This window comes from Macaca fascicularis, chromosome 3 (assembly GCF_037993035.2).
Source record: "Macaca fascicularis isolate 582-1 chromosome 3, T2T-MFA8v1.1".
In the NCBI taxonomy this organism is placed as follows: Eukaryota; Metazoa; Chordata; class Mammalia; order Primates; family Cercopithecidae; genus Macaca; species Macaca fascicularis.
Window position 1 is genome coordinate 162,283,338 of NC_088377.1, and position 22,592 is coordinate 162,305,929.

Sequence of the window (22,592 nt, forward strand, 5' to 3'; positions counted from 1 at the left end):
TTCATTCCTTCAGGGTATGAAGGCAGGGTGTTGTGTATGCCTGTGGACTGGTAGCAATAAAAACAACATAAAATTAGTTAAAGAGGAAGAAGGAGAATTGGGAGATTTTGTGTGCTGCTTTTACTAATCTAAAAGAAATTGTTAAAGTCATTTACTTTACATTCTCTTTACGATAATTGACTCACACAACCCATCTTTTTTTCCTCAAATAATTTTGCAATGATCAAAGTAGATTGGATCTTTCTGTGGCTCTATCTGTTTATTACAAGCACAATTATTCAAGTAACAGATAGGGAAGTAATTCATAAACATGCACACCCAATCAGGTATAAATCTGCAGATGCTCCATTAGTAATTAAAGATAATATTTCAAATACGGTCCATATTTTTTGCAAATAACAATGTATTAAATATTAAGTTTTTGATTAGACAAATAAAATTTCAAATCAATCGGAAAATAGTACTGGAGGGGAGGGCATAATTATTAAGAAAACTATTATTGTATGTAAGTATTTCAAAAAATTTAAAGGACTTCATTTTGAAAGATCAAGTAGGTTTGACAAGTATTTACATGTGAGTGCATCATGCCTGTCCAGCATTATATCATGAAATATTTTACATCATGGATCAATCTGGTAAACTATTAGCCATGACTATAAGTATGCCCTTTTGGGTAGGGAGAGGAAGAGGGGACATTTAAGATCTAAAGAACATCATGATCTATGGTTTTGAAAAGCAGGAATAAAGAGAAAGAACACAATCAGCAAAGAGAAATACCAAATTCCTTCCACAGAAGAAAGATAAATGTAATTGGCCAGTTTTGAATACCTATGTGTCAGGGACCCAGTTTCTTTCTAAAGATAATAAAGTAAAAGATGCCATTGTTTTACTTCAAGAATCAATAATCTAGTATGAAAATAATACAATTTTAATAAAATAGAGTCACAGAATGTAAATGATACTTTAGGCCACCCTTGAGAACTTCAGATTAGGATTTTTTTACCCTGTATTTACTCAGTGAGAACTCAGCATAGATACAAATAAGAATGTTGCTATTTCTTTGTTCCTTGTTCACATTGTGAGACATGCATAAACTCTTGCAAGAGCATCCCTCAGGCCTGCCCTCTGGACCCAACCCTAAATTTGCTAGGCTAAGTTAGCACAGTTAGCCTGACTTTTAACCACTAGCCTCCTCCACTGAACAACAAACTCCATCAAAGCATAATGCTAGGATTTGCCTCTTTTTACTTGCCACTCATATATGTTCTCTAAGTAATGCAAGGGAAGACAGACAAACAAAAATGAAAAATAAAATATAAAATACAAACCTCTGTAGTTAGGAAATAAAGAGTAAAGAAATTTTAGGTACACATATATTCAATGTATCTCAGTTCTCATATTTATTTTTTTTATCTACACCAAATCAAAGAACAATTGCAGAAAGGGTAAGAGGAGAGGGAGAGAGAGAGACAGAAGGAAATGAACAGAAAAAAAGACTCTAAGTCATGCAAAAGACTTCATAAGGAGGAAGTACATCGCAAGCTGAACTTCAATCAGCAATCACTTCTTGGGTGTAGAGTAGCAGATTTATTTGAAGTCTAGCCTCTTTTTCCCTTGGTGGAATAAGACTCTTACTGTAGCAAAGGGTTTGATTTCTTATTTTAAATGTGATAAGGAAAACATAGTATGACTGCTAGTTAGAGTGATGTGGTCCATTTACAAAGATTCTTAACTTTGGGAGACATTTAAGATTCCAATAAAAACCGTATACCTCCCCAGAAAACTGTAGATGCATGTACTTATAAAGTCTTGTGCATACAGCTTCAAAGTGTTCTCAAAATCCTTGCAGCCATCCAGGGATCAAGGTTTGGGGTATCATGTTGTCTTTATCTCATCTTCATCTCCAATAATTACGGTAATAAAGGAAAGAAGAAAAATATGAACCCCATACTGGCTGTATACAAAAATCTAAGGAGTGGCATCTGACTGGATCAGATCGATGCACGTATGTCATAAGAATCTAGGAAGCACCAAGTTGAGTGAGATTAATGAGCCTGCAGCCCCATATTCCATTCCTAAGAGTGGTATTAAGAAATACTGGCAAGCAAGGGACATACCCTAATGGTTTTCTTTTCAGCTAAGAGGCATTAGAGTTCTTCAACCAAATATATCTTTCTCATAATAATCTAATTTCTGTCCCTACTCAGTAGACAAAAATATGCCCAAACTTGTCTCTTTATTGAACTTCAGAAGGAGAGTAAAAATAAAAAGAGAACAAAGAGATGGCTGTGACAGACTTGTCACTCTACCCTGATCTCAGCTTTTTTTCCCTCACAAGAAACAAATATGCTTCTCAGGTGTGAGAAGGTAAAGACAACATGTAATACCAAAGTAAACTCATTGTATTCTGACAGCCCTCACCAGAAGCCAGAAAAAAAAGAGTACATTTAAATATCTCATTAAGAAGTTTATTATACCTGAGTAACTCAGAGGAATCACGCACACATTCAAATGTGTGCATCTCATAACTCCAAAATAAAATCAAAATTCAATGAAGCACTCTCAAATAATGGTTTACTAGAGAAAAAAAAATTAAAAACTGGGACAAGGTTGCGCATTTAACCAGTGTGCTTATATTATCAAAATGAGTGGATTTTCTTCCTTGAAAAATTTCACACATCAATGGTAACATAAAGTTCAGTAATTATATTCTATCTCCTATCTTTCCAACACTGTGTGATGCAGTAGTTCTTCTGTGTCAAGATGTAAAGCAGCTGGGAATTGAACAAAATTAAAACACATTTCACATAAGTCGTGAGCTGAGATTACCTCTTTTGCCCAAGTTGAAAGCATCGAAGAAAAAAAGAGTAAAAGAAAGGAAAGTCTTTATAACAACAGGCCTTTAAAATAATTATCCCTGCATTAAAAATACCAGCAAACAAAATTCTAATACATCCGAATTGTCCTTTAATTGTTTTTTTTGATTTTTCAAAATGTTTCTTAACATAAAACATCAAAGTGGTTGGTTGAATAGTAAAATTACATTGCATCAGTTTCAGGATATTAGTTCAGGTCTAATAAAATTTTAATAGAAATATGTTTAATGACTTTAACTTACTGCTGAATGAATAGTACTCTGCAGGATTTGATAGTATATGACTCGAGAAAAGATTATTAAGAAGAAATATAAGGCACTTTTATAAAAGATATTTGCAGGAAACCATTAGATGATACAGAAAATCAATAATGCCCTAGTGCCAATTTCAGCAATATTAAAATTACAGTGCTCGTTGATATTTATGATGCTAGAGCTACCAAATCATTTCATTTTTATCTTTCACTACATTGGCATTTTTCTTTGTTATCTAGGACCAGTTGCAAAATTTGATCCATGCCTTTAAAACATGTTTTACAGATGATCCTGTTTCTAAACAGCTCTTCTAAGGAAGAACTTTAACAGTCTATTCTTTATACTTTCAGTGTATAAATGGATTGGTAATGTTCTTTCCTTTTAGGGAAGGCATAATAATTGTAAAATATTAAGACATTGAAAATGGATCTTAGTAGAACCAAATAAATAGGACTTAATAAACAGAGTTGCTCAGCTTACTTTTTTCCAAGAGGAAAAGAAAAATGATAGTCTAGCCTCATTATCTCACATGTTTAAAACTGAAGTCCAAGCTGTAATGAATTGTTCAAGAGTGAAATTGTGTATAGAGTACAAACAAATATCTCAAATATCTTGATTTTTTGCCATGTCCTTCTCCAAGTTCCCCCAAATTATCATGCAAACAGGAATATAGAGCTTACACTTATTTGGCTTTTGAAGTAACCCTGTGATTTTTTTTAACTGACTAGACTATTATAAACAATGGAATTTAGATAAATTGGTAGAATCAGAAGAAGAAATAATGAATGGTGAAATACTGTCGCCACCATTTTTTGACTTGGTGCCCTGGATATAAAAACACAAAAACTATTTAACTACATGTCCCAGCTAGTAGGCTTCTCCACAGGTAAGGAGACACAAAAAGATAACTCACCGGTAGGCTGTCTACAATTGCTGTCTCCAGCTTTAAAAGGACAAAAAAAGTTTAATGATTTCCCAAACCCTGAACTCCTCGAGTTATAGAAAATAAAAATAGTAACTGCCTGAGGCAATGTCATCTCACTGGTGGCTTCCATGAATTGTGAAGTCTGCGCCAGTGATAAGAGGCTGGGAGAAAACTTTCAGATCTTAACCCGTGCTAAAACTCTTATGAGTCAAGCTTTTTCCATAGTAGCCAATCGGATAATTTTTAAGCATTAAATTCACATACACTAACACATGTAATAGCAACAACAGTAATAATAAAGGCTAGAGGGAGGGTACACATTAACTCTTAACGGAATCTGAGTCTACTGCCTATAAAGATAAAGATGTGTTAATTACATATAAAGCTTTCTGCAGGACCATAGTCTTCTTGAACTTAAAGGGGTTGAGGGATAAAAGGCTACATTTTGGGAACAGTGTATACTGCTCAGTATAAGGGGTGCACTAAAATCTCAGGAATCACCAATTAAGAACTTTTCCATGTAACCAAAAACCACCTGTACACCAAAAATCCTGAAAATTAATAAAATAAAATAAAAAGTCATTGCTAGTACTGCATTTTGACTTAAACATTTCTCCAACTTCTTCTACCATCCAGACCAGTGTATCATTTTTTTCAGGATCATATAGAATTTTCCAGACTTCATTTTCTAGGTCAATCTGAGAACCAAATATAAACATGTGAAATATGTGCTAATGCTTACCATTTATATTTTCTGCTAGTTGATAGTTATTTTTTTATTTTTAATGAGCATTCCTTGGATAGTGTTAAATCAGACATTGGCAACCTCCCAAAGATGGAGAAGGGGTGGGCTTTCAGCGTGTCACAGGCCCATGGGTTTGTTCCTGACTAGATCCCCATTCCTGCTGCTGTCCAGAGCCACCGCCAACCTCCCCAAGAGTCTGATTTATCACCCTGAGTGAAATCAGAAATTCACTGTAAAACCGTGCCCCACCTGCCTCCAGCTTCCTGGGGTCTGGCTTTTGAAAAGGGATGAATAGGGCCGGGCATGGTGGCTCATGCCTGTAATCCCAGCACTTTAGGAGGCCAAGGTGGGCGGATCACGAGGTCAGGAGATAGAGACCTTCCTGGCTAACATGGTGAAACCCCGTCTCTACGAAAAATACAAAAAATTTGCCAGGCGTGGTGGCCTGTAGTCCCAGCAACTCGGGAGGCTGAGGCAGGAGAATGGCGTGAACCCAGGAGGCGGAGCTTGCAGTGAGCTGAGGAGATCGGGCCACTGAACTCCAGCGTGAGCGACAGAGCAAGGTTCCATCTCAAAAAAAAAAAAAAAGAAAAAGAAAAAGATAAAAAAGAAAATGGATGAATATAGAACATTGATGTTATTATTACCTCTGAAAAGATTGCTAGTCCTTGGTCTAGACTATAATTATGTTTGTTTACATTTAATAGCTATCTTCCAACTACATAAATTTCCCCATTCCAACTTTTATGTTTGTGCATGTAAATATGTTCATTTCTAATGAGATAAGATTAGTTTTCTTTTTAATTTGTTTACCAAGTGTGCTAACCATAAAATCCTCCACAAATGCCATAGATCAGGGGTCCCCAACCTTTTTGTCACCAGGGTCCAGTTTCATGGAAGACAGTTTTTCCACTAGTTAGATTTTCATTGGGAGCGTGCAACCTAGATCCCTCTCATGTACAGTTCACAATAGGGTTTGCGATCCTGTGAGAATCTAATGCTGCTGCTGATTGGATAATCTGATTTGACAGGCGTTGGATGCCGGTCTACCGCCCGGGAGTTGGGGGTCCCTGCCATAGGTGATCTACCTGAGATCTGGATAGAGGAGGCACTCAATAAATATTTATTGCATTAAATAAGCATGCCAACTCACTGTACAACAGCAACCAACTCACTTCCTAGAAAACCAGGCCATTCAATCATCTTGTCGCCTCTCCTCACCACTCTCATACATAGGAGACTCCTCTCTATACCAGATCTTATCATTCCACAGCATTTTAACGTCCACGTCTGTGACCTATTTACCACTTAAAACTAAACACAGCTTATATCCAATGTTACATCCTTTCAGACACCGTCTTGCCAGTTTTTTCTGCCCCTTGATCTATTTCCCCAATTAGAACCGTCAAACCTGCATCATTCTACATATTCCCTCTTCACTCAGTTTCACTGAAAGTGGGTAGAAGAAATATCACACAGGAATGATCTCATGATTTAGCTGATTCTTTCTCATTCCTCAAAACATGCTTCCTAAAACTTTCTCAGCTTATCCCCACCCCTTTTTTTGTAAATTTATCTGCATCTAAGCCTCTCATGGTCTTCCTATCTTCAAAGAGCGGTCTTTATTTCTTTCAAAGCCTATCCTCACCTGCCCTTTTATTTTCATCTCCTTCTGCTTCCTCAGGGACCTTCCTTAATGGATTATCTCCTAGTTCTATAGTATGTTCAACCTACTTCTGTTCAGTGATTCTTTCACTATAATGTAGACATCTGCTTATTTAGAAAATCTGTCTTTGAGTCCTGTTACTCCTTCCTTTTCTTCCTGACATAGAAAAATAAAGCATAAAACAAAAGTTCACTCCAATCCAAAGGGAAAATGTTCACTTCCTACAATTCATTCACTCAAACTCTAAAATTCTACTCCAAAAACCACTCTCACTACAATTATCGATATACTCCTTGATGTTGTATACAATGGATACATTTCAGACATGTTGGTGACATTTTCAGAGTAATGAAAGCTACTGACCCCTCCTACCTGTTGAAATGCCTTTGTTGGCTTTTATAGCACAGTTTTCTCCTAAGTAATCTACTGTTCTGACCCCTCTGAAGTAGATAGCTGTGTTAATTCCTCTCCCTGTGTCCACAATAACATTTCTTTGGTTCCTTCTCAGCCAAAAGTTCCCCTAGTTTTCACATTCTCCCTGGGTATACCATCCATTGTTGCTATGCTTTTAAATTACCAACTATAGTCAATGAGCCAGATCTATCAGCAGATCAGACTTGTGTCTCCCTAAAAATTCATATGTTGAAACTCTAGCCCCCAGTATTTTAAAATATGACTGTATTTGGAGATAGGGACTTTAAAGAGGTGATTAATAAGTTAAAATGAGACCAAGAGGGAGGAGCCTCATCTCATTTGATGAGTGTCCTTAAACAAAGAGGAAATTTGTGCTCTCTTTGGCAGTATATATACTAATATAGGAAGGATACATAAAAGATTAGCACAACCCCTGTGCACGGTTGACATGCATATCTGTGAAGTGTCTCATATTAAAAGACAGAGAAAGAAAGAGAGAAGTTTGAAACTACTTGAAATCTGAACACACAGAGAGACAACAGGGATGTGTGTGTGTGTGCACAGAGGAAGGACCACGTGAGAACACAGTGAGAAGGCAGCCATCTGCAAGCCAAGGAAACAGCCTCTGGAGAAACCATACTTGCCAACACCTTGATCTTGGACTTCTCATCTCCAGAGTTGTAAGAAATCAATTACTATTGTTTAAACCATCCAGTCCGTGGTATTTTGTTATGGCAGCACTAGTAAACTAACCTGAGATCCTTCTCTTGAGCTCCAGATTCCTCAATACAGAAGCATTCTAGTAAACAAAAACTGAATGTTTTGTAACTTCCCAAATCCTTGTTCGCAATTATATTCATTTTTCTACCCTCAAAATCTGATTCTCTTCTTTTATTCCTATACTGATAGTAGGAATACAGCTAACCAGTCTCCCAAACCAGAAACCTGGGAGTTATCACTGGTACATTCAGTTTTTTCATCCACCAATTTTACTCGTTTACCAAGTCATGTTCATACTGCAAATCTAAAATCCATCCTCCTTCTCCATATCATTATTTCCCACTTAAATGTTTGATCAACCTCCTTGTTGGTTTCCCATCTTACTACAGCCAGAATAAACTTAGCAAAATGCAGATCTCATTATGTCATTCCTTTGCTATAAATTTTTCACTGGTTTTTCATAGCCAACAAAATAAATCCTAAGTCTTCATTATGGCATAAAATGCCCTCCACAGCCTAGTGACGGCATCCACTATCATCTGCCTTTCCCAGTCTATAGTCCAGGCATCCTGAATCACGTGAAGTTTTTGAAGGTTGAATAATCTTTCCTCCTTGCCTTTTTCCAGCCTTCCCTTCATTACCTGCCTTTTTTATTATTAGTAGTAGTAGTAGTATTATTACAGGAGCCTCCCTCTCTCGCCCAGGCTAGAGTGCAGTGATGTGATCTCAACTCTTCTGCCTCCCAGGTTCAAGCGATTCTCCTACCTCAGCCTCCCAAGTAACTGGGACTGCAGACATGCATCACCACCCTGGGCTAATTTTTGTATTTTTAGGAGAGATGGGGTTTCACCATGTTGTCCGTGCTGGTCTTGAACTCCTCACCTTAGGTGATCCTTCCACCTCAGCCTCCCTAAGTGCTGGGATTACAGGCATGAGCCACTACGCCCAGCCACCTGCCTAACTATCATTCTTCTCCTACAAAAGTAAACACAGACGACATTTGTGGAAAGTCTTACTTAAATGACCTGCCACAGGCTAGCCTGATCTAGGCGCTGCTCCAGTAACAGCCGTGAGAGCTTTGTGTATATTAGTTCCCTATCACACTAGCATTGCAATAGACTCTTTACGTGTGAGTCTAAGGCACTGGATTTAAAGTCTTTGAAAAACCATGTCTTTGTATCCTGAGGGTCCGGTATGAATTCAATAAATGTAAATTGGTGGAAGAATAAATGAATGAATGAATGAACATATGAATGCAGTTTTAGGCATGTCAAATTCCTCATAGAATTTCCTGAGGGATAAGCCATTAGTAGACACAGATATATTCTGAGTCTGAGAATTTTCTTAGATAAATGTTTTCAGATAAACACCCTAGTCCCTCAAGGTATTAAATTTTCCCAACTCTTATTTAAAAAATACAGCCACTTCCTACAGGCAATTTATTGGCATATCTACTTAGTTCCACAGTTTCATAAACATCTAATGTCATGGTCAAACACATGTGCCCTTAAGGCCAAGGTCCTCAAACTTTGTATTGCTTTATATTACTTATATTCTACCAGGTGAGTGTGTTGGAGGGGAAGTTCTTCTTTTCTCAAAAAAGTGAAATAGTAAAGTATACCTTTGTAATACAATTGATTCAAAATAAGTAGGCCCTAAGTGTGCATCACTTTGGAAAGCAATTATTTTGATTTTTACTAAAGTTTTATAATTACTATTCATTAAAATTTCATCTTATTCCAGCCTCCAACAGAAGTTTAAAAAAAAAAAATCTACCTACCTGCAGCTTTTGTTGAAAATATGAGTTTCTTTTCCTGCTTTTCTTACAAGTCTCTCAAATTACTCAACTTTCTTATCTACTAATTCTTATCTAGTAATTTAGAGTCACTACAAATTGTTCTTACTACTGCGGCTTGCTAACTTCTTGGGTTTTTAACTGTATCATTCTTTACTGAGTTTCTACTGCTTTTTGTTTATTTGTTTGTTTGTTTTTAGAGACAAGGTCTTGCTCTGTCGCCCAAGCTGGAGTGCAGTGGCGCGATCTCGGCTCACTGTAATCTCTGCCTCCTGGATTCAAGTGATTCTTCTGACTCAGCCTCCAGAGTAGCTGGGATTACAGGAATGCACCGCCATGCCCAGCTGGTTTTTTTTTTCTTTTCTTTTTTTTTTTTTTTTGCCATGTTGGCCAGACTGGTCTCGAACTCCTGGCCTCAAATCTGCCTGCCTGGGCCTCCTAAAGTGCTGGGGTTACTGGCGTGAGCCACCACACACTGCCAAGTTTCTACTGTTTCTTAATGGTGAATGCATGTTTACATGAAGCATATGCCCAAGTCTCTGGAATATGTATAAGAATGAGTTATAGAGAGACTTCCTACCTGCTATAATACATACCTATTTCTATCTCAGGCCTGTGTGCCTGCAGCTAGAACTGTAGATGTCAGGAATAGGATGACCTCTCAGGTATTATGCTTGCATAAAACTTTGTTATTCCTCAATTATCTCATTTATCATAGTATTATAATGAGTGATAAAGCTGTTGTCCCCTTGACTAGTTTATAAGTGAGCATAGTGTCTTCCTACTTATCTGTCTTTATTATTTTTTATTTTTTGAGACAGAGTCTCTTCCTGTCTCCCCGGGCTGGAGTACGGTGGTGTGATGTCAGCTCACTGCAACCTCTGCCTCTTGAATTAAAGCGATTCTCATGCCTCAGCCTCCCTCATGCCACTACGCCCACCTAATTTTTGCATTTTTAATAGAGATAGGGTGTGGCCATGTTGACCAGGCTGGTCTTGAACTCCTGACCTCAAGCGATCTGCCCGCCTCAGCCTCCCAAAGTGTTGGGATTACAGGCATAAGCCCAACCTCTCTCTGTATTCTTAGCACCAGGAACAACCTAGCATTTATAGATGTTCAACAAATGGTTGTTGTTTTAAATTGCTTTAGCCAGCTTCTTATCTCTTGTCAATGTTGAAATAATTTTCCTTAACTTTTTGGTAGGGTAGAATCTTTTTTTTAAATGCTTCTTTTTAATTTTTTCAGTCAAATGAATGTTTAATCATTAACTGTAAACCCATTTTGGATGTATTTTACCATGTTTAGTTGCAGTTTAGACATCACTCAGTCCCACCATACTCTGCTCTGCATCACTGAATTTATTGCACCAAATTCAGTTCCTAGCTGTCTTTAAACTATATGGACTGTTAGTCTTTCTTGGTTATCCATATAGTTTGGAAACCTGTCTAGTATTTTCTTTCTCAGGCTCAAAACTCTATTTATTCATTTTAGAATGTAGGTATTGTATATTGGCCACAACTTCATATTTCTATTGATTATTACACTGTGATTCATATTAAGATAGATATATTTCAAGATACGAAAGATGAGTTATGAAGTGAACAAAAATGCTTATCAATGATTTACATTTATCCTGGGAAATACTATACATCTATTTGCCATGGTAACCAGGCTTGTTTTCTTACACCATTTCTTTCCCTTGCATCTCTGGCCTGTTTGAAAACATAGCGACCAAAATGCTAACTAATACAACCATTTGATGATGCCGGATAGGAAAAAGAAAAAAGATTATGTAGCCACAATCTACATGAGAACTAAGCATGCACTTTCTTTTAAAGGACTTATCTGAAGTGATCTAATTGACTGTGTTGTTGAAGGACAGAAACCTGAGATCATAAAATCATAACTAGTGAGTTTGAATCCTGATTAAATAAACATTCATTAAATCCAATGAGTAATACCCACGGAAAATCAAGCAAGTGTGTAATCACAGTAACTTGAAAACTGCTATTCTTAATCTCGGGGACTCTATCAGTGATCAGCCTGTCAGGACTTAAGAGCAGAAGGTAACTATCACAAGGTCTTTGGAAAGGCATAAAGGCAGGAATCACAAGTAAAGGACCTGCTAGAATTTAGAGACAGTGCAATAGGGACAGTGCTACCAAAAAGGTATCTGTGAATAAATGGAAATGCAAAGTATTTACATGACTCACATCAGGGGGTCTTTGCGTAGCCAGTCACCTTGGAATGAATCAGTACCAGGGAAGAGTAAACCAATAAACCAAGAAATTGATGATGAGAACTAGAGAAGAGTCATAAAATAAGGTGAAGAACAGACCATTTGTGAGTCCCAAAGGTTCCATATCCAGCTAGTCTTTGTGAAATAGTTGAGGATAGAAGTGGGTCTGCTGTTGAGTTTCTGTGACCATTGGTGGTAAGAATTCAAATATATATAAAATACTCAAGGCTAATTTAACTGTTACTTTAAATTATAGAAATCTGAATATCCAGAATATAGAACACAGGATCCCCTCCTTCTGGAGACATCAAGAATATAAATCAGATGAAATCCGTTAGTCTTTGAGACATCACCTCTGATAATTACACGTGGTGTTAATAGTTTCATTTTTGCTTTTGAAATGCTGTTACTTCAAAGACTAGCTGCTGAAGGAGAAGATTGCAATATAAATGAGATATTTAATTCCTAAGGTGCCTAATATAGGCTTATGTTTTAAAAGAAGATTCAAGCTTATTTCTAGGTCAGTAAAAACATGTATAGCAACTGTTATTTTAGGGTTCATGAAACTACTCAGTAGTCCATATACTTTAATCTATGTTGCATCTATATCCTTTATTGAAAACATAATCATTAATTTGTGGGCCATTTTTGTGGAACTGTCAGTGGGATAGATGGCCTTTATGAATTGAGACCAAAGCTGATCCTTCACGCAATTTACTGAAAATAATAAGCCTTATCAGAACAGAATACATTCACTGTGTTACATTTAAACATCATAATGATTCTTGAACATAAACTCTGAGATGGTTAGGGGGATCTGACCTTAGCAAGAACATCACTTACATTTATACTAGCATCTAAATAAGCATGGTGCATTCCTAATTTCCTGTATGCATTCAATTATATAAGAGTCAGTACTGTAAAAGTATGTTTTTTAATCCTTGGAGCTCTTCTACCATAGAGATGACTTTATATACATATATACACACATACATATACACATACACAAATACACATACATGTGTGTACATTTACAGTTCATGTATCTATAGCACTTACACTATATATAGTGTGTGTGTCTATATATATATTCTCTCTCAATTGGGGCCTACTGTGAATACAAAAATCCAATTTCAGCTTGAGTTGTATATATGTTTACATTCACAACATAAAAAGTTCTGAAGCTTGACCCAATTGTGCTTGACTTTACTGTTATACTTGTAAGGTAACAGTACTTTCTAAAGTATTGATATTGCCCTTAAACATTAAACTCTTCAAAGATACTAAATGTGGTACAGAATATATACAGACAACATGATGAGGCAGTTACATTGCTTACATAAACAGTGAAGTTTCCATATTTGGATGTATTTTCATTGTGTATATATTATTCCATCTGGTAGCCTACCCTGAGGGTTTATTTTATCACCCTACTTGTCCCATAAAGATTCTTGAGATTTTTATTGTAAGAAACAATGAAAATGCTAATTAGTTATATTTTTCATCATAATCTTTTTTTTATACTAAAGGATCTCTCTCCTTTTTTGTTTCTGCTTCTATATGCTATTTCCAATGAGTTTTGTTGCCCCAAAGCTATCATTTTTAGGCTTCTAATATTGTTTTCTGTTCACAGGGCTTAATAACTACTTTTTAATGGATTCTCTTTACCTCAGAGGCAGGCATTTTGGAGAATTCAGCTTATATTAGGGCAGAATTAAAAAATTCTATGTGGCTTTGGGGGCTTCTTCCCTCAGAAAATTAAAATGGTTTAATATTTTGACTGAAAGAGGAGCTGACATGATTCTTTTTAAAATGAGACACTGGGATTTGAAATGGATCACAAAAGAAGACAATCCTGCATGTATTTAAATGCATAGACAGTATATTTTATGCACATAATTATTTTAGCTCTTTTAATTATTATTTCTTACCTGCTTTTAAAAAAATGGCTGCCTAACCAAGCCCTGGAAGTTGAGGTTCTGTTGCTTCAATAAACATAACCACGGAGTCCAAGTCGCACATTCTTTTTAAAAGCTTCTTTTTCAACCTAAAATTTTCTCCATTCCTCTGTTCCCTTTAGTCATGAAAAGTCCATTTCATAACTGAATTAAATAATGCTAAATTTAGTGCCCAAAAAGGGGTTCTTTAATGTATTCATTTGCTCATTTGAACACGCATTTCTCTGTGCCCCTAATACCTGCATAGATTGATGGCAGGCACAAAGGGTCACCTTTTCATAGCGCGGTTAGTGATAGAATAAGGTAAAGGAAAAAGTCGGAGACGGTTTAGACTTCAGTAGACATAGATAAGAGAATTAAAAGGGAAAGCTGCATTTAATTTTAGAGATGATTAATTTGCATGAGAATAGTTGTCACCTACAAGACAATTTAAAGGAGAGCAGTCATTAACTGATATAAGAAACAATAGTCATCACCTACCACAAATTTTTATAGCCCAAACAAGGTACAAAACAGGGAGGACATTGTGCTAGAAGTTGGAATAGAAAATATATGATCCCCGCCTCTTTACTATCTGGCTGGGAAGACAAGATTAATTCCAGAAAGCATTATCTTCATTTTATCTCCACCTTCTCACTCCCTGGCCCTTTGTCAATGTTTCTCCTCTGCACTCATCACTATCTGCCTTGTTTTAGTTATTCCTACATGCACATGTGATACTTGTGATACCAGACTATGAACCCCATGAGGGCAACAACTGTTTCATCGCCATATAAATAAAACCAGGCAGCATTCCTTACAACAGAGAACACATAACAAATATTAGTGAATGAATAAATCAAACTATAAAGCAGGATAACATATGCTAATGCCACATAAATGGGATCTTTGATCAGATATCACGTTAGCAAGGCCTTCTCCAGCCACCTGATGCGTATTGTTCCTCTGGTCTAGCAGCTCTTTAACCACTCACTCTGCTTCATTTGCAAAATTCTTATTGCTACCTTTCATATAGTAAATGTTAACTTATTTTTAGCATAATACAGTTGTATATAAGCTCTTTGGGAGACGGGAATTTGTTTTATCCACTGCCATAAAAATCCCTTCAATTTAGAGCACTGCCTGACACAAAGTTGCACTCCCGTATTTGTTGATCAAAGAAATGAAGAAATAATAGTATAGGGAATACTGATAATTTTTGTTTTAGATAAGTTGATTTTAAGCCATCCAGATATATTTAGTGAATACCCAAATACAAAATGAGAAGGAGCAGGTCCCTTATCTTCTTAAAAATCCTGAGTGATGTGCTAACATAATACTTACATGTTGGTTTAGGTGTTAAACTATCAATAATATCATGCTTTAAGGTGAATTCCTGTAATTCACATCCAAGAACTGTTTCATCATTTGAACAAGTTATTCACATGTAGTGTATCTGAAGCCGTATAAACAAGCAACTCCCCAAAGGATACTTATTTCAAACTAGCATTTGGCTGGGATGCGTGGTCCCTAAAGAGCTGACATTGCCCAGGAATATTCATTTCTGAGTGCTGCACTGAGGTCAGGATTCCAGGACCTCTGCTGCTACTAAATAACAGATGTTCCAGTGTTTCAACTTCCTTTTCACTGGCTAGAGGTATGGGGGATATAGGGGTGGCATAGATGGATTCTAAAATGCCTTCCAGTTCCAATGCTTACAGATTATATTATTGATAGTAAGGATGATTCTGATGGAGGAATGGGGAATGTGATGGGAAACAGCAGGATAATCACATTCCAACTAAACACATGTGCTCTGTAACCACGACTTTTTACCTGTGCCTACATTTGGTGACATTTCCAACAGAAATACTTAAAGTGCATCAATAACAAATAAGTTCTCTCTCTGTCTCTCTCTCTCTCTCTCTATATATATATATATATTCTATATATATGATATATACATATTCTCTCTATATATATGATATATATATATATTCACCAACCACAAAATGAAGAATTATATACTGCAGTTTCAATAGAAAGTTAATTAACTTCCTCCTACTAAATTTTTATGTATATAAATGAGTTTTAGGCTTTCTAATTTCTCTTCATCTTTTAATTATAACTATTCACATTTTCTTTGTTGAATGTCAAGAAGCCTGCTTATACTATGAAAAAAACAGTTGAAATATGTGAATGCTGGTTTTATATCAGAAATTGAGGATTATTTTTAATACCGTACAAGGAAATGTCCTTTACTGAATGTCCATATGAAATGGCCTTTTTTCATTTCCTAATAACATAATTAGGCTAACTAAGCAGCTAATACTAACTTAAAGATAATTAAATGAAACTCCCAAAAAGGCATAGTTAAAGTCTAAATAGATAATAGTGCAGTGGGAAAGATACTGTTTAAAAGCGATTGATACAGTACTATAAAATGTAATTAACATGAATTTGCTTTAATTGTAGTTGATTGTTTCATTTTCAAAAACATGCTCTCAAATTCTGAGAGAACATAAGTTATCATAACTTGAACTTATTCATTTGATCAATGCAATAGTAAACTTTCCTCATTTTCTTTTTTACAAGTTAAGGAACATAAAAATAATTTTTCAAGATTTTTATATGTTTTCTCTAAGTGCAGCTTTTCATTACATAAGTTATTTCTCTCAGGGATGTATGGAAGAATTAAAAATATTATTTAAAAACATAGGAATATTAATACACAATAAATTATATTATCAGGATATTTAAAATAAAAATAAGTAGTCTTTCAGGTACATTTTCAGTAATGGTCACATTTCCTAATTGATAGAACACGGTGTAAATTAAAAGCCAGGACTAGTAATTAAAAAAGAATGTAAAATGTGTTAAGATTCCTAAACTATACTATTCTTTCTATGAGACACCAATACATATTCAAAAAGCGTAAAGACTCCATTGAATCAGCCAAAAATTACCAGCGTTCTCCACGAATAGTATATAAACTAGTCCTACTAATCAGCCATTTAATGATTATTGAAACACACTGTACTCTTTCTGTACTGCAACATTATAGAGCAAAAGCTGGAAAAAAGACTTCAGAAATGAAGCCATGACAAGAGTATCTGAATGGGAAACATGTTTCTATAATACATTCGTTAAAATGCTTTAGCTGTATGCAACACAATAGCCAGTTAAAAGTATTTTAAGAAACAGTTGTTTGTTGTCTCTCTTAACAAGAACTCTGAAGTTAGGCAGTTTAATGGTTGATTCAACAGGTTAAGAATGCTTGTTCAACATTTCTGCTCTGCCATTATTTGGTTTGTTGGTGATATTCCTACTCAGGGTGTTAAAATGACTACAGCAGCCATAAGCATCACATGGTCATAGAACGACTCGCAAAGAATAAAGAAAGGTCAGCCTTCCCAAGTGTCGGGGACTTCTAGAAGACTCCCCAACTATCCTGTTGGCTAAAACATCTTTACTTGTCCATTTCTAAACAAATCATTGCCAAAGACAGATGGGATTGGCATGACTGACTTAGACAATATATCAATTTATCTCATGAAACACTGGTTGAATACTACTTTTTTCTGAGCAAAGTTTTGTATCAAGCACCAAGCATCATGCCTATCATCCCGTGCATTTTTGATGAATAAACAAAGAAATCCTATGGGTTTTTTTTATATGCTTTTTCTAATGGTGTCATACAAATGGAGATAGAGGAGGCACTCCAGTCTACTATGATCTTACTAGTTGGCATTTCTTAAACAAGTCTGCAGGAGGATAGAGTAGTAATGATGAGTATCCTAGAGACCCTATCGTGTAGTGTTGAAAGATGTCAGTAGAACTCAGAAGAGCTTTATCTTCTGCAGAAAGAGACCACAATAGGAGCACTAATTGGAAAGATGCTGGTAGCATTTCTATAGTCTGTGCAAGAAATAGACATCCAAAACCAATGTGAAAAGTTCTGCTTTCTAATTTTCTTAGCAAAAGGAATATTTAATGTATTTAAGTAATACCATAACTGGCATTTCATGCATGTACAATTCTACTATCTAAACATGATTGGGACATTCTATGCCTAGAGAGAAAATATGACTAAGAGGCCTGAAAATTTGAGGAGAGCAGTATAATCAATGACCAGATCAGAATAGCATAGTTACAACAAAAGTAAGTTATAATCCAAAAAAAATAGAAAAATAAAGGATGAGAATCACCTGTAAAGTCTACATGATCAAAAATGCAAACTCTTTCATGTTTTTTCTTTAAGAGAAATGAGAAGTGGAAATAACATTTCAGAGATCCATGAACTTGAAGTCTTAAGAGCGTAAATTCATGGGAAGTAATGGTAGGAAAGGCACAGTAAACAGAGATGGTTCCATTGCTGCTTGCAGGAAACAGCCTTCTTCTTTCTCTTTTCTTTACCTTTTAATGATTCTCTGGCTTCTTACTTGAACCATTGGGATAATAGGGACCATCTACAAATAGAGCCTTTATTTAGTAAAATAGTTGTAATAAGAAAGTGGAGTACTTCATCATCACCTGAAAGCAAAAGGGATACTGCTGAGTACAAGGAAAGCCTCTGTCTGTAATTAGAAGTTATTTTCAATGTAGACAAGATTAATCAGAAGAAAAAAGTACAACATGGACTTCTGGAATATTATAACAAGATATGTAAATTTCCTTCTTGGTGATAAGTATAGCAAATTGCTTTATATTTTTCAATCTATTGCTACCAGTTTCATTTTAAGAAGTTAGAGGATTTTGCAATACAAGCAGCTTTTGGCAACACATACTCTGGGTAGACCTTAAGTGTCTCTATGTAGTTACTTTGAGTAGTCTCTGGTAGACCTTGAGGTGGAGCTTACTACTTAGAAACAGTTTACAGCAGGGCTCTTCAATTGCCTGTGGATCCAGGGCCTGTTAGGAACCAAGGTGCACAGCAGGAGGTGAGCAGAGGGCAAGGCAGAGAATCTTCATCGGTATTTACAGCCACTCCCCATCACTCGCAATACCACCTGAGCTTCACCTTCGTCAGATCAGCAGTGCCTTTAGGTTCTCATAGGAACACAAACCCTATTGTGAACTGCGCATGTGAGGGATGCAGATTGCACATTCCTTATGAGAATCTAATGCCTGATCATATGTCACTGTCTCCCATTGCCCCCATATAGGACCACCTAGTTTCAGAAAAACAAGCTCAGGGCTACCACTCGTTCTACATTATGGTGAGTTGTGTAATTATTTCTTTGTATGTTACAATGTAATACCAATAGAAATAAAATGCACAATAAATATAATGCATTTGAACCATCACCAAACCATCATCCCATTCTTGGTCTGTGGAAAAACCGTCTTCCACGAAACTGGTCCTTGGTGCCAAAAAGTTTGGGGACTGCTGGTTTACAGCAAGGCTCAGAAGTAGCAACACAAATGAGTGCTGATAAAGTTAGAAACTCTGTATGTGTCTAAAACAAGACTAGGAGAGCGATAAGAATCCATCTTTCTCCTGCAAGAACTATCACCCTTCCAGATTTGGTTGCTATTAACTGGACTAACCTAAGCATTAAGATCATATAGGCTCTGAAAATCCTTCAGAGTCATTAGAATTTTTGAGGGCTAACATACACCAGTGCATGAGTCTGTCCAGGTTCTCACAAACGCTTCCCTCTTATCAGATTACATGTATAGAGATATCCATCCAACAATGGAAGCAGAGCACTATAGCACTAACTAGGAGGTTGACATGTTGATATCAGATGCTGCAGTGTCAGTGGTAAAATTTGTTTCTCTGAGATAAATGATTTCACAGCTAAAGATGGGAAAATTCAACATTAGGTGTAGTCAGCACCTGCTCTATGAGCTATTTGTCACTGTGGAATCTGGTTTTCTTCAGAGTGGCAGTGTTAACTACATATTTGCTATCACAAAAGTAGTTAAATTTCTACTTCACAGCTTTACTTGAATTCTGATAAAATATATTTTGTTCTACATAAGGGAGAAAGCTCTCTAACAATGAAGAAAGAAAAGTTCTCTAAAAATGAGGAATATTCTGACAAGGACAAATTGTTTGAGAACTTTCTCCTAATATGAATAAGTAAAAAGCAATGCTATTCTGATGCCAAGAGAACCTCTTTCTTCCTGAACCCCGGTGGGCAGAAGTTGTCCTGTGAAATCTGTTTCTGCCTTTATCTATGTTCCTTAGAGGGAAGAGAAGCACAATTCCTAGATCTCACAGAGCATATTCAAGTGACTGAAGATATTACCCTCCTCCTCACTCCCCAAACACATGCCTACACTAAACAGAATGCAGTCATAGAACTTTCTTTCTGGCAAAGAAAGGCATTAATACTTAAGGGATATACCTAAGGATATTTAAATGGAATATGTTTGTGTTTCTGGCACCCCACATAAGAATCCAGATTCTAAATTTAGATTAAATGGTAAATGGATATTTAGATTTTTTTCCCATATCTTGGCTATTGTGAATAATGCTGAAATGAACTTGGGAGTGTAGATATCTCTTAGAGATCCTGATTTTAATACTCTTAGATACATATGCCTAGAAGTGGTATTGCTGTATCATAATGGAATTCTAGTTTCAAATTTTTGAGAAACCTCCGTAATGTTTTCCCTAGTTGCTGCACCATTTTCCATTCCCACAAACATACAATGGAATATTATTTAACCTTTAAAAAGATGGAAATCCTACTGTTAGCAGCAGCAAATCCACATAGTTCTGCAGCAACCTCAGTTCTTGCCTCCTCAGAAGAAAGAATTCAATTGAGAGGCATAAGGCAGAGAGATGGAGGCAAGTTTTAGAGCAGGAGTTAAGATTTATTAAGAAGTATTAGAGCAGGAACAACAGGAAATAAAGTACACGTGGAAGAGAGCAAGGTGGGGGACTTGAGAGATTCGAGTGCATGGTTTGACCTTTGACTTGGGGTCTCAGATGTAGGCATTCTGCATGTGCAGTGGCCTGCCAGCACCTGGGAAGGGCTACAAGCACAGGGTGTTTACGGGAGTTGTATCCGTGCTCACCTGAGGCATTCTTCCATTACCAGTTGAGTGTTCCTAGAAAAAGGTCACATACCAGTTAAACTCTGCCATTTTGCCTCTCAGTACACGTGCTTGAGTCCATTACCCAGATCCTGAGATCTCATCAGGAAACTGCAGATCACTGGTTTCATTTGTTTCTATCTACTGGAAGACTGCCTTTGCTTGACACCGGTTGTGACCAATTATTATTTTAGAGAGAATCACCTGATGGTCACTTGACATTTCTAGTATGTGTGTGTTTGTGTGTGGAGGGGTTCTCTCCTACCCTGGTCATGTCTGCTTGACTACCTACTATAACACTACCATATGCAACAACATGGATGAACCTTGAAAACATTATGTTAGGTGAAATAAGCCAGACACAGAAGGACAAATACTGCATGATTCCATGTTCCTCCTCTCCCCTTTACCCTTGACAACCACTGTGCTATCCTCTGCTTCTATGAGTTTGACTGTATTAGTGTCCAGTGGTTGCTGGGGGTTCAGGGGAAGAAAAAATAGGAAGCTCATCTTCAGCAGGTATAAACTTTCAGCTATGGTAGATTAATAAATTCTAGAAATCTGCTGTATAACATAGTCAACAGTACTGTATTGTACACTAAAAATTTTGTTAAAAGGATAAATCTCATGTTAAATGTTATTGACACAATTTTAAAAATTAAATAAGTATCTGATGTAATGCATATGCTAATTAGCTTGATTTAACCACTCTACAGGGCTTACATATTTCAAAACATCACGTTGGGGGCAAGCATGGTGGCTCATGCCTGTAATCCCAACACTTCGGGAGGCTGAGTTGGGTGGGTTGCATGAGCCCAGGAGTCTGAGACCAGCCTGGGGAACATAGTGAGACCCCATATCTAAAAAGAACAACATAAAAAAAAAACCCATCATGTTGTACATAATAAATATATGCAATTTTTATTTGTCAATTAAAAAATACATATTTTAAAATGATAAACTATCATAAGCAAATTCTAATCAAAGTGTTTACGTAACAATAAGGTTACATAAATATATAATCTTTATAGTTAATGAAATAGGGATTGAGATTTACATTGTAAAACAGACCCTTCTTTCAAAAGTATCTCTTTTGTTACTGAAGTTCAGCTGTTTAATTATACTCTTGATTGCGTAATAAAGGTAGACAGGTAAATATGCAGTATGGAAAGTATTCAGTGTCTAGTTTGGACTGTGAGACTAAATCCCCACTGCAATCTGGTGGACACATTATTGAGTCTCAGATTCCGTCACACACATGGGTGCATATGGCTTTCTTAAAAGCTAAAGCTGCAAAACTAAAGCCACACTATGTACAGATATACTCATTCCTAGTAATGTAAAAAATGTAATGTAAAAAAATGTAAATGACTTAAGAGTCCACTTTAATTAAGGGTTATGTAAATTATGCTCTATACTAGGGGTCTACAGACTTCTTCTGTTAATTACTGTATAGTAAATATTTTCACTTTTGTAAGCCACGATGTCTCTCAAAATCACTCAGCTCTGCTGTTGTAACAAGCAAGCAATCAGAAAAGATGCAAACAAACATGTCTGAGTTTCAATAAAATTTTATTTATCAACACTGAAATTTGGATTTCATGCCATTTTCCCATATCAGCCATTTAAAAATGTAAGGATCATTCTTAGTTTTCAAGTGTTACAAAAAAACGAGGCGGGCTAACTTCACCCACGGTCTGACATTTGCCACTCTGCTCTATAGAGGGGACCTTCCTAGGCCCTGGAGACCCGACATCGCACAAAGAAGAATTTCTTGTCCTGATCTCCTTGAAGCTTCTGAACAGCAAATTCAGCTGCCATGGATTTGTTAGTGTTGATCACTTGTTCAGCACAGTCTTGTCTGATGGAGCAGACGGAAAGCGCTTACCATGTCTATCATCCACAGTTTTTGTTTCAAGATTCTTCCATCTTGATCTCATAGCATAATCCTCTAAGAAAAAAAAATGTTAA

General features: G+C 36.4%; 1 protein-coding gene and 1 non-coding gene across 2 annotated transcripts in view; both read left to right on the plus strand.

The window, feature by feature from the left end:
- The window catches only part of KCND2 (potassium voltage-gated channel subfamily D member 2), a 483,795-nt gene that overhangs the window by 399,601 nt on the left and 61,602 nt on the right, over positions 1 to 22,592 (plus strand). The gene's annotated exons all lie outside the window — the stretch shown is intronic.
- LOC123572599 (U6 spliceosomal RNA) lies at positions 7,252 to 7,358 on the plus strand. The gene has a single exon (XR_006697164.1). It is a non-coding gene; the product is annotated as a U6 spliceosomal RNA (small nuclear RNA).